Source organism: Tetrao urogallus, assembly GCF_951394365.1.
Source record: "Tetrao urogallus genome assembly, chromosome: 6".
Classification (NCBI taxonomy): Eukaryota; Metazoa; Chordata; class Aves; order Galliformes; family Phasianidae; genus Tetrao; species Tetrao urogallus.
In genome coordinates, this window is record NC_136819.1 from 35741135 (window position 1) to 35761134 (window position 20000).

Sequence of the window (20000 nt, forward strand, 5' to 3'; positions counted from 1 at the left end):
GTCTTAGAACAGAAGGGAACATGGTATTTCATACTTAGGTGAATAAAGTGCCATTGTAAGGATGCATGCTATAATTTGGAATTAAAGGGGTGATCAAACTTTGCATATTTAATGGCAGTGCTATCTATATTGATGCTACAAATAGACTCAAAATATTTATTTTGGTATTAAATAGCAAGCATATAATATTCAGACCCAACTTTAATTATTTATAATAGTGTAAGTGAATGGGAAAATTCATTATATGTACAGGCAGCCACAGCTTTTTTGAAGCTGCAGACATATATGTGAGTCCATTGTAATTATCCTGTTATTTGTCTATATGCAGCCTACATTAGCCCACAGTTTTCCTAATGCAGTCATTCCATTCATTGAATTTATATTCACTTCCCTTGCAGTGTTAAGAGGGTGTTCAACCAGTTCTGAAAGCTGGTGAACTGAATTGATTGAATTTGAGCTTTTTGGAGTACATTGTAGAATGGCTACTGAAATTTTGCAGCCTTTTTCAGAAGCTACAAGAAGTTAGTAATGATTTGTGAGGTTGAAGGAGAAAAGCAGAACCCCTTGACAAATCCTTTCTCTTAAAATTAAGAAATATGTGCATGTGTGATTGGAAAACTCTTGTTTATTTCAGAACAAGCCAGTAGATGGACAATTTAATTATATTTACTTACCATGTGTTTTGATGTAATTTAGCCCAGTTAAAATCTGTGGCAACAGAGCCAAAATTGTAAAAATGTATTTTAAAGATTTAGAACTAATTTGCTATGCATTAGAGGACACCACTGCAAATGTTAATATATCAATTTTTTTTTACAAGGTCTAACAAAATAGATGCATAACTTACTAGTTAAGGTAAAGGCATAAGCAGTGATTACTGAAACTGTGGGAAGTGGAGTTTCATCTTCGTGAAGGAGGAACATACCAGGTAGCACACTCTTTTATTAACTAGAATAAATGGCTGTGTTTAGTAGGATGTGCAAAAACCTGTTTAAATATTCAAGGTTTGAGACTGCTTGTAACTGCAGCTGCTGTAGATTTTACCCACCCATCCAGAAGCCAAACTGCGTAATAAACAACAGAGAAGGGAAGAGGTTGGTGTACAGAATTGCAAGTGAAATCTACAGTCGCAATGCAATAGTGTACAGCTCATCTTCGAATCTTTAAAAGGGCTTTTTATGCTTCCTAGACACTACAGCATTACACTCTGGTGTATCAAGAAGTCTGCCAGTAATGTTTCAAAATCTCATTTCATAAATAAACTGAAAGCAGGGAGCACCAGACACTTCATTGAAGTATTCTGCCTTGCATGCAAAAAATCTAACAAATGTTGATTAGTTGCAAGAATTTCACAGCATAAGCTGTCTTTAAAGCTTTGTTATGGAACAAAATTCCATTTAAAATTATCACCCTCATTGTGCTGTGGTCTGTGGATGCGATTCAAGATGTCAAAAAATGACATCTCAACATCAATAAGTAGTGGATCAGGCCCTTCAAAATCTAAACAAAACAGAACTGATACCAAAGGGATGTCAGTAATGTGAAGTATGTGTTAGACAAAGGGGAAAAAAAAAAAAAGGTGAGGAGTGCTTGCCTTAATCAGCAGGAATGTAAACTTTATTTTAGTTCCTAGATTTTTCAACTTTTAGCTTTCCATTGCAACCTTGACTAGAAACTTTCTCTGTCTTTAGAGGAAAACTGAGACTCTGTACTAGTCATGTGATTTCAGAGTCTAGGACCATATGGAAAAGATGAAGTTACTTCAAGTTAAGTTATGCAAGCTGGCAACCCTACAAAAAGTTAGTAGTTCACATAGCTATGAATAGTCCCATAAAAAATAACTGGCATCCAGAAATTAAAGACACAGAAGATCAGTTTAGATAAATCATTCTCAGAATTTCCAGGTTTTAAGAGAGTAAAGGAAGAGAACTTAGCACAGTTGTTCAATTTTATGCTCGCTGTACAAGAATCACAATCACAAGAATCACAAGAATCACAAGAATCACAAGAATCACAAGAATCACAAGGTTGGAAACGACCTATAAGATCATCCAGTCCAACCATCTCCTCGTCACCATTGCCACCACTAGTACTAAACCATATCACGCAGCACGTCATCCAGACGCCCAACATTTTGCTGGTTTCCATTTGTTTCTTTATGCTTTATACCTGATTTTATTTGTTATTTGGCCAAACTATTTGTACTAGAGTTAATATTCCCAAATAACTTTGGCCTGATTTATCTTACCTCTTTGAGATTATACATATGTATTTTTCCATCCACAAAATGAACTGCACAATTGAAATTATCTTCTGTGTATCTTTAGTTTAGTTAGACTCTAAAATCAATTCAGTTATTCAGGCTCTGATTCTCAAGGTACATAGACACCTATTTTAGATTAGTCTTTGGAATATTTTTATTGTTTTTATCAAATTTACTTCTATATAATGATATATTTGGGCATTAATGATGCACAGAGGAGTAAATATTGGAATGTTTTTATCATACTATCTCTCAACTACAGCTGCGTAATATGAAAATGGTAGATACTGCAAAGTTGCTTCTTTACATTACTTCATCGATTCTCATTTCTTTCATTGCTGCAATCTGAACATTTTTATAAGATTCTATTAAAGACATTAAAAAAAATAAATGATTAGACATCCTTTTTCTGTCCCTTCTGCATGTGATTGCTTAGCCAGAAAAGAAAGGTCAGTGATGAGGACCTGGAAAACTTGAATTTCTTGTTCTGCTCCAACTTTCTTTTGTTATCTGGGAAAAGACAGAGAAAAAGCCTCTGATTATTTCACATGTACAATAAAACCTCTTTATGACTGTCTGAATCTTTTTTGCCAAATAAAACAGGTGATGAGAGCAAGGAACAGTTCAGTTGGACTTCTTTACCACATAGGGCCTCAGCCTCTCAGTGTTGGATGATAGTTTCTCTTTAAGCTGCTTAAGCAGGTCAGTCAAAACTACAGGTCAAGACTGCTGCTAGCTGGATGTGTGTGTTCATGAGGGGCTGCTGACTATAGATGGAGAGTCTATCTAGAAAAGAGCAGAGTTCTTGGAGAATGGGACTGAACCTACTGAACCTAGTGAGTAACCGCAGAGAATAGCTGGCATTAAACTGTAAGTTTTGCTACAATCTTACAGCAAGTATTCCCTCTAAAAATTATGTCATGCCTTCTACAATTCTTTTCCCGTTTTAGTGGCTTACAACTTAATACCACTCCTTAGCAAAAAATACTGGTTTTCCCTAAAGGATGTTATGTGCTTTACAGAACTCAAACAACCAATTTTCAGGCTTTAATTAGTGGAATGTATTTAAAATGATGTGTTTTGAAATTATTTATAATCCTGATGTGTAGTTTCTCTATTTGTGTATTGTATGGAGTTCCATGGCCCTTCGGAAGACAGTATGTTCTGTGGCTGGAAATATGAAAGACTGAGTAGTTTTCTTTCTCGCAAGTGATCTTGCGGGGTTTTTACCATTGTCCTCTTCCTTTTTGTAGTTTTCAGTTCTGTGCAGCAGTGATTCATAATCTGCAGCACATTCACAGGCATACTGAAGCCTCAATGACTTTCTCAGTTTTCAAATAACAAATTAATATCCTAAGATATTTTTCATATTAACTGATTCTCTGACTTGTTATTATTTCAAAACCTTTACTAACTTTAAAAAAAAAGAGGTAATACGATGAAGGTCAAATTAAAAAAACTAACAGACCTGTTACAGTGCTTTGAAACTTATTCTTGCACATGCTTTTCTCAATATATAGAGCTATGTCTTAAGTTACACTGTCCCATAGTTGTAAATTTTCCTCTGTCAAGCTGGAGAGAAATTCTATTTTTATTTGTTTATTTACTTATTTATTTGTTTATTCTGTTGCAACTTGAAATTATTTCTTTCCTAAGAGAATCGTGCATGAGAAGCAAAATATTTCTTTCTAAACAGCAATCTTTGCTGCCATCTCTAATGAAACAAGGAAATAGCACCTCGTCACCTTTCAGATTAGCTCCTTGGTATTATTCATGCTGGTCTTTTCTCACTAATTTTATGATTATAATGAGGCAATGGCATGCTAGTTAGCACGGAATGACCTTCTAATTGAAAAACTGTAAATTCTGTCTCAGTGGCCAGCGCTGGCAAAAATTTAAACAAAAAGGGCTGTGAAGTCCATACTATGGGCTGGCCTCTTGACCAGGATGCACCTGAAGTCCTACTCACCTGTCATCTGGTGATGCTTTGCAACTCCTTGGTGTTAACCATCTGTCTTTTTATAAGTAAGGAGTCTTTTATTGGTTAACTAGAGGATTCTGCATTTGAATATCTTCAGTATCCAGTCTAATAATAAACTTTAAAGCAGCCTCTCATATACAGCAGCCTCTCAGTCACATAATGCTTACTGCTTAATTTCCAAATCATGATAAAAAGCTGGCCTGACTGATGCATCAATAATTCCTGCCTCTTCATACAGTTTTTCTTGATCATAGTTTTAATGTTTGTGCATTTATTATTCAAAAGAACTAATAACACTGGTTTAATGAGATTTTCTTTTTGACAAGCACTTGAGATTGGTGCCCAGATACTACAGTGATAAAGTCTTTTTAAGTGTTTGGGAAGATGGATGGATAGTTGTGAGTAACTGAGAAACTGTGCAGTGTTCAGTGTGTCTTATAGATAAACATGTTATGAAAGGATCACAGCACATTTTTCCTACCCACATATAGGTAAATACCTCTCGCAGTCTTGATGTTGGTGCTTGGCACCAATTCACTGAAGTTCTTAACGCTGGCTAACAGTATATTAATGATAGCTAATAATAGCTGATAGTTTTGTATAATATAGAACAGCTTTATACAATCAGTGTCATGCATCTTTATCAAGAACAGATCATACAGACAATGGAAATTTTCCATATCCTTTAAAGTTTTGCATTCTGTATATTTGGTTGTTAGACAAATACTGCAAGCTTTGCTGACTTCATTTTCATTCTTGGCAGCATGTTTTTATCATAAGGCAGATAGTCATTAATTTACAGAATCAACGCTGGGAACAGCTTTTGTGATCTCATATTAAATTTTCCCCTGAATCCGCCCCTTGGCAAAAATTACTCACATCGTTAAAAAATATTTAATTAGGCTGTAGTTTATACCCAGCTCACTGGGGAAATGTTGGAATTAATATGATTTGCATGAATTCTGTTTCTCTTTTTCTATTAGAGATTAGTTTTGAATTCAGTTCAGAGGGTCGCTGACACTGCCAAGGACTCACAATCGTGAAGGTCATACAGGTAGCAAATACCTCCCCTGGGTAGTTTCCCTGAAAAGACAGCTCAAAATTGCTTTTAATTATGGGTTATCTGAAAGGCCACTTGCTGTTTTTATTTTTCCACAGAACTCTGAAACATTATGTGGCTGGAAGTTCTATGTAGACCACACTAGATCAAATCTAAAACAACCTAAGTCATGTTTTTACTTTTTTTCTTTTCTTAAAAATGATTAGAATACAAACCCATGCAGAAATTCATGCATGCAAACAGACACTCACATATACATGTATGTATATACATATACATATATATATGTATATATATATACATATATATATATACATATATAGTGTATACATATACACTAGCTATAGTTGGTGGTTGTTTCTCTATTGCAGTGAGGAGAGCCCAAAAATCTCACACTGTTTTCTGACATTTGAAGATTAAAAGAGAAAAAAGAAAGAAAGAAAGAAAGAAAGAAAGAAAGAAAGAAAGAAAGAAAGAAAGAAAGAAAGAAAGAAAGAAAGAAAGAAAGAAAGAAAGAAAGAAAGAAAGAAAGAAAGAAAGAAAGAAAGAAAGAAAGAAAGAAAGAAAGAAAGAAAGAAAGAAAGAAAGAAAGAAAGAAAGAAAGAAAGAAAGAAAGAAAGAAAGAAAGAAAGAAGGAGTGTTTTGAAAGAATTAAAAAATGTTTTCCTTCATAGTAATGCATCTACTGGCTTAATTATACTTCACAAGATAAGATACAATGTTTAGTTATGCATTCTCTTGTTTGTGATTTCAAGGGTTAGTTAAAACCCTGGGGATCCACAATCCTGTGCTTTTTAAAAAGAGAATTTAGTGGAAACTTTAATTAATGATCTAATCAATCAATTAATCTCTGTTACATAAGTGTTGAAATCTAATTCTCCTTCACAGCTCTATCAATACAGAGAGAACTGAAATGGCTGCCCACTTATCAGGATAATGGAGAGCCATTGCAGGCTCAAAAAAATTGTGAAATTGTGGTAGTATTCTGAAGCTGGTATCGATAACATCACGCTTAAAAAGTTATCTTGAATTCTGGATAGACCACAATATGACTGTGTGGCAACTGTTAGGCAGTTCCTTTTTCTTCAGTTGAATATAAAAAACATTAGAATAGCCCCCTAACTAGTTGGAAGTTGACCCATTTATTTTGTGGAATCTCTGATAATTATGGCAAAGAAGAAGTAAAAAAATCTTACAAGGTTAGCATCATGTAGTGTTGACTTTTGCCTTGAGTTCAGGAAATGTAAACCATCTGCTTCATCTGCTTTATGAAATATGTGCAGACCACACCATGCTGTTGACTAGCCAACTGTTGATAAATAAATATTTATATTTTGAGTGATTTATATAGGGCCTCTATCAGTACTGCAAAGGTGAGACTCAGTGTGACCTTTATTTCTAGGACTGCGAGTCAATCCAACCTCTTTGGAGCTTGGAACCCTGCCAGAGGTGTCTGCAGTGCTGATGGCAATTTAATTGATAACAATGCAGATGAAGATTATTTTGTGTACAAGCTCATCTTCAAAGCAGCCTCTGTGTGTGTGTGTCTGTATGCTTCCAAACACAAAAAAAATCCATTAAGAGAGCCTTAAGTATAGGAGAAAGAATTAAATCATAGCTTGGACTACACTTGTACTGTGCAGTGTTTGTTAGCAATCTTTTACCTTCTTTTGAAAGTAAGTTAATCTAAGTTCAATGCATAAAAATACTTACAAGAGCATTTTTCAATTTTATGAAGAGCCCTTCAAAGAGAATTTTAAAAATATAAACCAACTTTGAAAAGAGAAATTGAAAATTTGTGTATCCTTAGCAATATATTTAATATTTTTGGCTGCATACTCATACATCTCATTTAGTTTCCTTTTAGTTCTTTCTTACAGTAATTGAAAAAGCACAGAACAAGATGTCATACTGAACTCTTTGAATCTAACTTCCTACCTCTTAATTTCAGTGATTTACCAGTTCTTCAAAGCAGTATACTTGCTCATTTCTCTCTGGCTTATTCATTTTGCAACCTTTCCCAAGACACAAATGCTGAAAACTTAATGCTCCTTTTGGCAAGGAAAGATCACAGCTTTATTTGCAGCACCAATTTAATACACTAGTAGTAATTGTGCACACTACATATAAAAGTGATACTGTTTACCTTGCCAGCAGGCTGACTTTCTCTTCCCAATGAAGAATTTTGAATTCTCCTGCCTGTCAATAAAAAGCCAACCATTCCAGTCCACGAAAGTATATTGCTCCAAAGAAGACAAGCTAGAATTTCTAACCCTGATTTGTAGCTACTTAAAAATTTGATTATATTATATTAATTTTCCTGCAAATTGCCTTATCCTTCTGGTCTTTTTTCTTTTCCTCCCTTTTAGATATTATTGTCCCTTGCAGTATCATTAATACATAAATACACCATCTGCATCTAACATACAATAAGATATATTAATATTATATACACAGTATGATTTTCAACAAATTACAGTAAAATGCTAGCATTATGCTAAATAGAGTCTTAGAAAGTCCTAGTCAAACATAGAAGTTACCATGTTATAAAGTCTGGATTCCAACAGCTAGGCAACACTGCAGATTTTTCAGAGAAGAAATGGAGATGGAAAGTATGATTATAGAACATATGAGATTTAAGACATATGAGATTTAAGACACTGTCATAGTGTCAGAGCCAAATGGTGACAGAGACCAATAGTAGTTTCAGCCATTTGGATCAGAGGCACTGTTGACCCTAACAATTCAGAAAGCATGTTAACATGCTCAATTGGAGCATGTTAACTCGAGAAAGACATCTTGAAATCACTGTGGCTAATTCTCTGCAATCATCATGTGAATGTGCAATATCAGCCAAAATGTTGAGTATCATGAGAAAGGATGTTGAGGCCAAGTCAGAAGGATTTCACCATTTCATAAAAGCTCGGTATCTAGAGTACTGTAAGCTGTTGTACTCCCTAGAGTACAAACAAGAGTAAGTATAATGACCAAGGAGATGGAACAGCTGCATTACAGGAAGACAGAAAAAGGCTCAGATTTTTCCGTATGGAAAGAAGACAAAGAGGGTGTTACAATTAAAATTTTCAAGATCAAAAGAATAGAGAATTGAGGCAGGCCTGTTGTTCACAAAATCCTGCAGCAGTAAGTAGGAAGCACTCATTGAATATATGAGAGGATCAGTTTAAAACAGATTAAAGAAATTGACGCTTTTGAATTTATTGTAATGTGAAGTTGTGCGCAGGTAATGTTCACTTGTGCAAATATGGATTAGACATTCATAAACAACAAACTCATAAAGAAGTGCTAACGGGAATAGGAATAAATGTACTCTGCAGTGCAACAGCTGTGAATATTGTGGAGAACATGGCCATTCATTTTGCATGATAGCAACTCGTGCATCCACTGCTGGAGAGAGTACCCTAGTCTAGGTAAGCCGCTGGGCTAATTGAAGTATTGCATCTCTCGTGTTCTTACACATTTACCATTACTCAGTTAGTTCTCAGAATGTACAATAGAGCTCAGGAAATAGCAGTAGAGACACTTCACATGAAGGGAATATTAGTCTGTACAGTTATCTGAGTGATTCATAGTTAAAAAGTTACAAGCCTGGACTTCCAGTCCCTTGACCTAATTTCTACCATATGAAAAATAAATGCTTACTTGTTACCAATGGTTTGGTTAGGGATTGTGTTTTATGCATTTTACCCTACGGTGACACATCCATAATAACTGGGTCATGGATGTTTTAGTTGTACGATAATTTTTAGTTGGAGATTGTTAGAGGAGAAACAGTTTTAAATCCTGAGTTTAGTTGTCACGGACTTTATAAGACAAGACTGTTCAGAGCCTGCAGCTAATTTAGGTTTCTTTTGCTCTTTCTTTTTTTCCCCCCATTTTTTAGTTATTAAATATTGCAAGTGATGATGAAGAAAAGATTGAACTTCATATGTTTGCCTTATTATCTTGTTGCCATTTACTGTTGCTCCACTCCTGAGATGCTTAGATGGGAAAGGCAAGGAACTTGACAGTTCTAAACACTGGGTTTCATTTCTAAATTAATTAATTAAATGGAGACAAAAATCATACAAGTAAATTTTGAAAGTCACTTAAAGCCATGAAAAGGTTTGGAGTAGCTAGCTGTAAATTCAGTTAGGAAATATCTTTAGGAAGCAGCCAATCAAGGTTAATCTGATAAAATAATTTAATTTTATAATGTTTTATTAATTAATTCAGATGTGTACAAAAAGACAGTGTTTCATGGGTCCTGAATTGACACACATAGGTTTATTATTAGCAATATAGCAATTATTAGTAGTGAGAAGAAAAAAGGTATAAAAGGAATTATTTTCCTGAGGTTGGAAGTATATTTTCACTGAGTATTGCCTAAGTTATATATCCAAGGTATACTTTGTGAAACAATTAGTGAAGACACCTATACATTTTGCTGTTCTTTTTTAATTGAATTTTATTGTCTATATTTATGATTATCTTCCAGAATCTCCACATCTTTTTTTTTCTTTTTTTTTTTTTTTCCCAATTTCTCAGGGGTCACATTCCTGATTACTCTCTGTGTATCTTCTTTAGTAGCTCTTAATTTTCTGCTTCTTTAGTAGCTTTTAATTTTCTGCTGTTCTGCTGATGTTTCTCTGAGTTCAGCTCCATTCAGTTCCATTATTTCTCTCTCATCTCTTCTGAAGATTTCCATAGGCTTCTGTAATTTTGAATCTCGGATTATTTCCTCCTAAATATTTCCCTTCCTACCAAGAAGTGCAGTTGTATTTCAGTGCCCAGGTTTCTTGCTTATGTATCAGTCTAAACAGAAGTGAACTTCCATATATCTCACTTACTGTCTCTGACTTACTCTTTATAAGACCTCCTAATTCAGAATGACAGTGTTACCCATATTCTTCCATGCCAGAAATTACTTATTTTTCCAGAATATTCCAGAATATTGGAATATGGATCCAGCCATGTCTTCAATACCAAATGTCCTTAATTTTATGATAACATTTACAATATAGGTGTTACGCAGTGTTACATCAGTTATTAAGAAAAAAATCTTCAAAATTTAAATGAAAAGTTTGAAGAAAAAGTAGGCATGAAAAGATTATGGGAGCATACTTGTTCTTTCTGCATTTTCATCCTACAAATTCTACTTACTTATATTTTTTCCTGTGCAAGAAGAATAAACTTACATAGATGAGCTAAATTTTTCCTGATTTGGGAAATATAGCTTTATCGAATCACCAAACAGTGTTTGTGATGGTTGAGACAGGTAGGTTTAGAAGTCTGTGGACAAGGTAGTAACCTTCTTTCACTTATTTTTAAGAGAAAGAAATAGATCGGGTTTTCTATGAAATGAATTTTTAAGTTGATATTGTTAGAATATAAGTCTTTTAAATATTGATTTGTTTATTCCAGTAAAATTTGACATAATCTGTCTCGAAGGTCAGTGTAAGCAGTATCTACTTGAACAAATTTCATATAGCATGCAGGTATACTGTGGGTTAATCCTAAAGAATACAGTTCTTCAAAGGTCTTCATAATCTTTCAAGTATTTGTTCTTTTTTTTCTCTTAACATGTCTGAAATGGAAATTCATCTGTGAACGGTGGTTTTTATTCATGTTTTCACAGACATACATCTGCATGCCCAAGAAAAGAATCAATATTATGAATGAGAACTCTCCCCAAAAGTCTTTAATTATATGTCTATGTATCAATATGTAATATTTGATGTTTCCTTGGATTTTTTTTTCTTTTAGCTGACACATGCAGACTTTGAAAGGAGTAAAATCAGCAATGTAACAATGAAATGCATGCAAACTTGTTAAATGTGATGGCAAAATAAAAAGCTTCAGTCAGTATGATTAGTTTAAAAAAAAAAAAAAAGAAAAGAAAAGATAGCTAGCAAACTGCCTATCATGTGATGAAATTTGACAGTAGGGATTATGGCTTTGATGGACCAGAACAGCTAATAGAAGAAGCTGACATTTTTGAAACCCTGCTAATTAAGGGTTCCTTCCTTAATATTAAAATAAAGTCTTTGTCTGGGTTTTATGGTTGGAGAATCAGGTGTTTTCATTAATATATGCCAGTCAGTCTTAATAAGCTTGGAGGGCAGAGGAAGTTATTATTGAGTGACCTTCTACAAAATAAGCATGTTGCTAAGGGCTGTAACCCTGCCCTGTTCAGACTGATGAATCTCATTTCCAATGCAAAAGCTTCACAAGAAATCCAAGTATTCTCTGTGCAATCACAGAAAATAATCCTTATGTCTCTTGTAATGTCCAGAATTGCCACTTACTATACTACTACTGTACAATGAATATTACAATACATATTATTTTTCTAGCACAATTGTCTACATTTCTGAATTGCCAAGAATAGAAAAACTTATTGTCAAGACACTTGTATTGAAAAGTCAGCTCATTTTAATACTTCTCAAATAGTCATGTACCCTGTTCATGAATTATAATGCACAGAATACATCTGACAATACCAGCTTTGAAAAAGAGATATGTCTGTATTATTACATATTCATTTTCAGATAGATTTCGAACAGATTTTAAACCATTCATTGAAATTCATTGAAATGATAAATTCACAGTTGGATTTTGATTGACTCTTAATCTAATTTTACATTTGATAAGTTTTCATCTTTTTTTAAGTAATTTTGATTTTCTGTAGTTTTCTTCGAGCTAAATAAAAGGGTGTGGTAAGCTACACAGATGTGTTTGCTGATAGAACTTAGAAAATGGCCTAATGAATCAGATTAAATAAGTGCATCACATTCTAACCGCTTATGATATGTCTCACATCAACTCTCTTTGCACTGGGCAATTTCCAACATTCCAAGACTTTCTGCAAATATTTACTAACGGCTTGTTGCTTCCTTTTTTCTCATGAGGTCAAGTCAGTTCTCTAAATGGTTCTTTAAGGTACTTGCGCTCATAATAAATACAGTGGATAATGTGTGAAAATCAAAGCAACATATCCAGTTTGCTGACACTGTGCTAATAAAATAACATGGCTGCCAAGTGGAAATGTCAGAGCTGGGAGAACATACATGCTCTCAGGTCATCGAGTGAATCTTTAAAAGTTGACTATTTAATAGGAAGCAAGCAACTGCATCACATTTGCTGGTCTCCTTCCTTTAACTGAAGGCACATCAGATGGATCTACTTTCTTATCCAGCCCAAATCAATCTATCAAAATTTGTAAATTTTTTGATAGATCTTATTCCAAATGTATTTGTTTGCTTCTTTCTTTATTTACATTGGTGATCAAACTGTGTTGGATTCAGAATTGGATATGCATACTATTGGAAAGTGCTGGCCCATTACATATACAAATACACCGTAGCGCAATGAGACAGTCCAGCCCAGTGCCACCATTTGAAAAGCCAGAACTGAGGCCCATATTTTTCATTTTTGTCTCGGTATTTTTTCCAAGAGCACTCTGACAGAGCATTACATGGCTAAAATAAAATAAAATAAAATAATAATGCCCTGTGAAACATTTCCTATCTAAAAAAGACCAACTATCCCAGACAAGGTTTGAGCTATTTCTGAATGCCTAGTAGATGCCATATTTGAATACAGTAGCTCTATTTAGTCCAGTTGCTCTACAAACTGCTTTGAAAATGAAAGGCTCTCTGTATTGTGTTCCCTTTAAGCCAAAGCCATCCATGCACCTTGGACTCTTTGCATTCCCACTTGTTTTTGTTGGTTTTTTTTTTTTGCATTTTGGTATTTTTGAATACTTATCCTTTTTGTATTTTTTCCCTAAATACAAGTAATTTGATGTAGTGCCATAATTAACCTGAATCCTATTCAATGCTTCATAGGAAAGGCAAAACTAATACTAATACGTGCAATATTTTTCTTAGAATGTGTAAACCTGAACAAATTAAAATTCCTGTTTTTAAGGGAAATTTGTGGGTGTCTGTGGATGGTGATGGCTGGGCTAATTAGTTTATTTACTGTTAGTGATTTCCATTCCATTTCCGGGGCCAGATGTACATAGTGGAGGAAAAGCAGCACTCATAGCACTTATTAGCATCTCACCAGCAGCTGCATACTACAGGAGCAAAACATATCTATACTATGAATGCTTCTTTCAGGTACAGTGTAGGGGCAGCTAATATACTTCTGCTCTCTACCCTTGCCTGTTCTATAGCGAAACACCAAGGACTGAACAACTAAAAAATGGAGAAAACAACAAGCGTAACTCGAGTACTTTTAGCACTTAAAGAAATGCAAAGCAAAACACTTGATGCACTTGAAACTGGTCAAAAGAAAGGGGTAGGAGTCACAGATTTTGCATGGAAGTAAGTTTGGGGAGGATTCTTTTCTTCTTGCTGATTATGGTTATTATTTAACTCCAAAGCTATAGCTAAAATACCTGATGAAAACACTGCTGATTTCTGATTATAAAACTCTTGGAGGCATCAATATGAGTGAGAACTGACTCTTAGAGAGAACTATATCATTTTCATCCTTTTTTATTGAATGGTACAATGGGGTCTTTGTTAGACCCTCAGCAGTATCTTATGCAATGCCAGCTGGGGCTTAACTAAGAGCTAATATTAGAGCTCATTCACCAAAAAAGTACAGCACAAATACTATCTTCATGCAGAAATCAATATTCATAAATAAAACAACCAAAGGCACTTTCCTCATATACTATAAATGGTATTTTTACTGTAAATGTAATTGAAGCAAGGTCATTCATTTTGCTGCTGTAAAACAAATGGAAAATTAAACTAGATTTATTCCCTCTGTGAGAAAAAAGGATTTTCTGAAGAAGGAAGGAAATTTATTCTACAGCAGAAGACAACACTGCTGTTCCACTTCCAAACATTGTGACTGTAAGTCAGGACAAGTGTTCTAATGAAAAAAGGAGTTTTGGGAATATTTTCAACAGTGGTTAAGAAAAAGTGATTGAGAAATCTTTTCTCTTTCCCAAAGAAACAGCAAAATCTTTTCTTCTGTTATGCAGTTTTGGAAAATGAATATGTATTTCAGAAAATGTGTTAAGAAAGATGTGAAATCACAGTGCTAGTACCTCAATTTCGTTCTGTGTAGTGATCAAATATACCCTGTTATATGTGTAAAAACAGATGCTATCAAAGAATTGACCTTAATTTAGAGACCTTCTCCCACAAAACCAGGGTCTCACTCAGGGTTTAGACCTCAAGGCCATTAAGACTCTGAAAGGGCTCCTTTCCACTCTGGCACAGAGTCCCAGAGGCTCATAGGAAGAACTTTAATTCCTTCATTGTCAGGTTATATATGGTTGTGAAGAACTGCCGTGGGCCATCCCTGTACAGGATGAAGAGAAAATAAAAACAAAGGTATGAGACAAAATGGGAGCTTAGCTGAGCAAAAGCAGGTGTCCAAAGATGCCTTTCCAGTAGCCAATGCATGTGTTAGCTGCCTTGCTCCTGATGGACTAGGTGCCTCTTTATGTGAGCTGCAGAAGGCAACAAATCCTCACCCTATCTCTGTAGGTAAACTGTAGTTGATAGCTGCATAACATAAAGGGATTACAAATTTTACATCCACGGCAAAATTTTCAAAAGATCTGTCCCAGGCTGAGCATCCAGAATCAAAGACTGCTTTTGAAAAGCTGACCCTGGCCTTTGGGGAGACATTGCAAAGACTTTTCTTACAATGTTTTCTGAAAGGTAAATTTGAAACTCATTCAGTATTCCCACATTGTATCAAAGTGAAAGTGCCTCCACTGGTGTCAACAGTTTAATGAAAATTGCTGTAATTTCATTGATTTTTTTGGTAGCCCATGCTAAATGAGCTACATGCTGCTGTGTATATATATATGTGTGCACAGTAATTGAATAATTTCCTGTTCACTACTGAAGAAAAGTTTTCTTTCTCCTTCTTCTGTTAGTATATACAAACCTTTATTAAGAAGGGCTTTCACTTTCTGTATCTTTGCTAGTGATACCTGAGCTAAAATTGAAAGTAAGATAGGTAGAAAAGATGACAATGTTTCTGCTAAAACAGTTCCATATTTAGTATAATCATATATGTAAATCATGATATGCAAAAGTTATGAAGAGGGAGCTGTAATAACCTGAAAATGCAGTGTAAATGCGTATTCAACTACCCACAATTTGGCAGATTGATTATGACACAGGAAAATTCAGTATGACATAGGTATATTACTTCTTTTTCTTTTGCTATTTGTCACAATATTTCACTTTAAAATTATTTAATTAATCACTTCTTAATTAATCTTTAATCGTTAAAGACTGCACAGAGCACTGTTGACTTCCACAAACTTAAAGTACTATTTTTCTGTTTAATAAAATGAGATTTACTGTAGCACTACGTTTTGCCACAGGTAGCCCTGTTGAGCTGTTGAGTACAGTACAGGGAGAACAGCAAAGGCCTTTAACTTTTGTGTTAGAAAATGTAAATTAATCCTTGCTTCGTTTTCTTCAGCAGGATGTGATAATTCTCATTTAGAAGAGTTACCTGTACTTCAAAATAGTTGCATTATTCAACAAAATTTAGAGTTATGCAATATAAAATGCTACTATCTGATATTTTTTATCTTAAAGGACTTCATGGCTTCTTTAAAATATTAAATTCTTTTAGTATCTTGGAAACAACATGAGAAACAAACAAACAAACAAACACAAAACAAATCAAAACCAACAACCATTGTAGAACATGCTATAAAAGTAAAGAAAAAAAATTTCAAGCTAGTTTTTCCATTGAAGGATAGGCACTGTTTCCCATTGCTCTAAACAGATACATACCACTTCAGTAGTAACAATCTACAGCAACTCTTTTGAAGTCAATATTGTTAAACAGCTGTAAAATCAGTTTCACTGAAATAAAATCCAGATTCATCCTGTCCATGCCTTCGACCCTGTACTACACTTAGTTCTCATGCTCACTTCATTTTCTCACTATTACTAACAGGGTACTAAGTATCTCAAGTACTACAGACTGGTAATCAGTGGTAGATGTAAGATCTTCTTAGTGCTGACTATTGACTGAACTGTAGCAAATGTAGTCAGCATGCATGGCGTGCTCAGAGCCACACAAGTCGGTAGGCTAGAGATCTGACAGCTAGCACAATACTCATTCCTCTAGAGCATATTGCAAACATCCTATAAATATTCACTTCACTTTAAAAAAAGTCTTTTCTACCAATCAAGGCAGTGTATGAAAATAATTCCATCTCTGTGCTGCATGCATCATGATTATGGATGTGCTGAAGCACCAATAATCAATCTCAGTTACTGGAGAAATTGTTGTCACTTGCTACTCGTAGTCATGCAAAGTGTTATACAAAGAAGCAGGACTAATGCAGCTTGATTTTCATAGAGGTGTTATTGGACATGAAGTACTGAGAGGCTATATAATATGATATGAACACAAGCTGCTCCATGCTGTTCATTCAGCTGTGTTTTTGCAAATGATTATGAAAGTAAAATACAAGGTATGTCACTGTACTACAAGCTAGAGTAGGGCTTTGTGCCCATTTTCATGCACTAATCCAAGAAGCTTGCAGAGGTGACATTATCAGGCATATTTCTTCCTCTCAGTGAACTGTTTTCTTTTTGCTGGTACTAGCTTAAAATGATCCAATCCATATTCTATGAAACTGACATCTCTTTCTCAGTTGTAAGAGTCAGCTGGCAACAAAACAGTTCAGAGGCATAGAGAGTGTCTGTATTAAGCACAACAACCAAGGGTTCATTTGCATCCCATTTACCTTGGGGAAAATGCAGCTCAAGTTTAATGTTAAGCGCACGCTTAGTGTTTTGTTGATTTTCAAAACACTGAAAAGGCTGCTTTCTCGACAGCAAATAGAAGGTTAAAACTCAATGTGTGCTGCTGAGTCAGTTTCCAGTGAGTACAAAATAAATTTCTTTGAAGGGCGAAAAAAATCTACTAAGTCTGCACCTCATGTCCAAGGTTTTTTTACACCTAGAACTTTTAATCTGAAAAAGGCTGAACTGTGTTATGAATGGTATGACATAACCTGTGCAGTTATACAGGGTCTTCTCAAAATCTGATATTTCCATTTTGAACCTATATTTCTTAGGCTAAAGATGAAAATAATCATGTTATTAAACTGCCACTTCTGTGCATTAGGTTGTTCTTGACTACTTTAAATGTTTCTCAACAAAGGTTGCAATGTGGGATTTTTCTTTTTATTGTCATTAGCATATTATTCAACAGTATACCTGTGTCATCACATCATTTTCAATGACGTTGAGTTTAGCTGAAAACTAGCAGTAAGAAAAAATTGTATCATAACTATTTTGTTAGTTTCACGTGCCGAAAAGGAAAATATATGTAGGTCGGTCTGAAAGTAATGCCTCTTATTTATTTCCATGGAAACAACAACAGATAAAAAGAGTACAATAATGCCATTTAATAGAGCAAGTTCTCAGTTACAAAACACTATTTTTTTTTACAGTCACCACCATTAACTATACATGTTTGCCAGCCATGAACAAGAGCCTGCATGCCACTCTGATAGCAGTCTTCATGGCTGTCCCAAACAGGGCTTGTCTTTCACATCACTATTGCTGCTGCTGAAACGTAGTACCTATTTCCTTGCTGTGCTTACATCCGTTTCATCTCCATAAACATTCAACAAGTGTCAATGAATGTCAGTGGGTGTCATTTTTCCATGTGGAGGAATTCAGTGACACACCTTCTCTTCATATATACTCCCATGTCAGATGCCATTCTTTCTGACTGTCCCCTCTGCTGTCCTCTGTTGTACAACAATAACATGTAATGGAATATTGGTGGGAAAAATTATCCTCTACTGCCATACCACCATCTACCTCTGACGGTATGGGCCAACATCATAAGGAAGGAGGTGTTAGTTTCAGAGCAGCACTTCGAATTACATTTTTTTTCCCCCCACTTTTCATGTTTACAGCATTGGTGTCATTAATTTCTCCACACCCTGGAAGTATGCAGGCTTATTTGCAACATCTTGTAACAATAATGAACAATAATGGTATTATTCAAAAGCAGTTTTGTCTCATGTGTAAAATGCCTAAAAGGAACACTTGCAAAAATGCGAGAAATGTGAATTCTGTTTCCATCAGCTTGGTAGCAGTGACAAGGAACCTTACCATTACTCTTCATAACGTACTTGCCATAGATACTGTGCTGCAATTTCCCTCACTTTGCTTCACTGATGCCCAAGCTTTCCTTGAACCATGATTTTTGTCTAGAGAGTTGAGATCAGGTGAGTGTGGAGTGGAGATGAGTAAAGCAAAGCTCCCTTTGTCGTAGTGCTTTTCCTTTTAGGATTTAAAATTTTTAAAGTAGCATTGTCTGAGGTATATCTTTTTGGTGCCATTCACAATGGGATACTTCTATTTGAAATGGGTAGTTGAACTTCACTGTTTAGTGTAATTTATAACACAAATCTGAAATGAAGTATGTACTGAAGTATTTCAAAAGAGGGATTTTGATTTAAAAAGAGCAAATGTCTGGCAGTTTATCAAACTGCTCCATTTTACCTTCATACAGGAGGAGAGTGGCTGTTTTCATATTCACTAATCCCCAAATAACCATCAAGAAATATTAAAATACACATTTTATTAGTTTCATTTAATTTCTTAATTGCTCAAATTCAGTTTACCAATTTATTGCTGTGTGAAATGCTTAGAGGCAATGCGTACATTAAAGGGATTATTTACATGTAATCCCTCCCTCCCAAAGGATACAAACTGATCATTTATGAATCCTGATTTGTGCTCTGTTACAATACAAGATGAATGAAATAGTTACTGTAGGTAGGATAATGTAGCTCCTGGAAGTATAATACTGCGTGGAGTACAACTTAGTACTTGTTTGCTTGGTAGATTTTATTAAAGGTGCATGAGCTTCCTTTTTAGAATTTGGATGAGCCAAACAGAAACTGCTTGCTGCAACTGAACCATTTATTTTGTGGGAGTACATGCAAACAAGACATTACATTTAACCTTGGGGAGAAGTCTATTTTAAAATGTAACCCATGTTTTATTTGGGGTGTGGATTATTTTTGGCTAGGGTTATAATTTTACAAGAAAGAGATTTATAATTAGATTTAAGATAATTGGCAGGGATTTGCCATTAAGATGCAGACTTGCAGCTTGCTCCCTGCCTGTGGATATCGCTGTAGGTATCTGTTTGCCAACCAAAAAGTGTGAAACAAGATGTAAAGGAGAAACAAAAACCTGAACCACTTTGAGCCGAAAGGAATAAAACTTTAAGTATCTCTAAGTAGTCTCTAAGTATTTTAGAAAAGGAAACATTTTTTTAACCTGCAGCATACTCATTGTGCACCATTGCAGAATGATGGCATTCACCACTGTTTTAACAGAGCTATTAAACTTCTTTTGTCAGTGTTATCCCAACCTCTTCTCATTACCAGACATACCTTGCTGTATTTGAAAAGTTCACATTCTGAGAGCATGACTATATGGACTAGCATGACAGTGGAACTTAAGAAAGGCAATAGTCTGTAGCCTTAAAATCAAATACCTGAAGCCTGAAATGTCTCCACCACTTAAGAAAAGGACTATTCTGCATTTCAGCTTGTTTAGAATTTCCCCACAGTCTTTACTGAGGGATTTCTACATGCTTTACTCTCATCTCCCCACAGAGTGTAGTTTCCTTAGATTGACAAATACAGAATAATTAAG

General features: G+C 34.9%; 1 protein-coding gene across 6 annotated transcripts in view; it reads left to right on the plus strand.

Moving 5' to 3' along the window:
• Positions 1-20000, plus strand: part of NPAS3 (neuronal PAS domain protein 3) — a gene marked incomplete at both ends in the record, with an annotated part of 595119 nt that overhangs the window by 473499 nt on the left and 101620 nt on the right. The gene's annotated exons all lie outside the window — the stretch shown is intronic.